At 30.0% G+C, this 802-nt stretch overlaps 1 protein-coding gene across 1 annotated transcript in view; it reads left to right on the top strand.

Moving 5' to 3' along the window:
* The window catches only part of LOC106457200 (acylamino-acid-releasing enzyme-like), a 66,333-nt gene that overhangs the window by 58,019 nt on the left and 7,512 nt on the right, over positions 1 to 802 (top strand). The gene's annotated exons all lie outside the window — the stretch shown is intronic.

Raw genomic sequence — 802 nt, 5'->3', positions numbered from 1 at the left:
CATATAAAGTTCTGCATCTTTTATCTATATCCTGGTTTCTGTTTGCGTAACTTGTGTGCACTTGCAGGATACATTTCTGAAATACCAGAAAGTTTGCTTAACAAAATTTATGAAGACTCTTCATGTGACTTGAAAGAATTTTTCTGTGCTTGAGTAAACATTGATTTATAATGGCATGCATTTGAAAAGTTTTTACATAATTTTTAAAGTATTTATATTAATTAATTTCAAAAGACTCATCTTTCCATTTCTACGGAAATGTTATTTTGGAACAAAAGTGTTATTAGTGGGAAACTTTTCATAAATCATACTTTAAGGTTTAAAAACAGTAGGTTTATATATTTATTAAACAATAACAGTATACATATATATTTAACTATGACCTACTAATTTATTTGCTAGTAAGTAATAAGAATAATTGAAATAATATTTTAATTAGAACAATTGTTTAAAAAATTGTAACAAGTTAAAATATGATGATCATATGTAGTGATGTTACATTTATGTCATACTTGATGCACAAAAACAAAATAGTTGTACAGTGTGTATGTGTGTTTATAAATACCTTCTCATGACACAAGGTAAAAAGCAGTACTGTAAAAGAAACGTGTAAAATTAGGGTGTGAATTACAATTGAGAATGGTAAAATGTATCTCAGTAAGAAAGGTATCTGTAGAAGTATGACCCATAAAAGCAAGAGGTATACCATGTATCAGACTTAACTTCTGTTCTCTTCTTTGTGGCCCGGTGGTTAGGGCACTCGACTCGCAATCTGCAGGTCGCGGGTTCGAATCCCCGTCAC

This window comes from Limulus polyphemus, unplaced genomic scaffold (assembly GCF_000517525.1).
Source record: "Limulus polyphemus unplaced genomic scaffold, Limulus_polyphemus-2.1.2 Scaffold302, whole genome shotgun sequence".
Lineage (NCBI taxonomy): Eukaryota > Metazoa > Arthropoda > Merostomata > Xiphosura > Limulidae > Limulus > Limulus polyphemus.
This window is presented reverse-complemented; position numbering and strand designations above follow the sequence as displayed.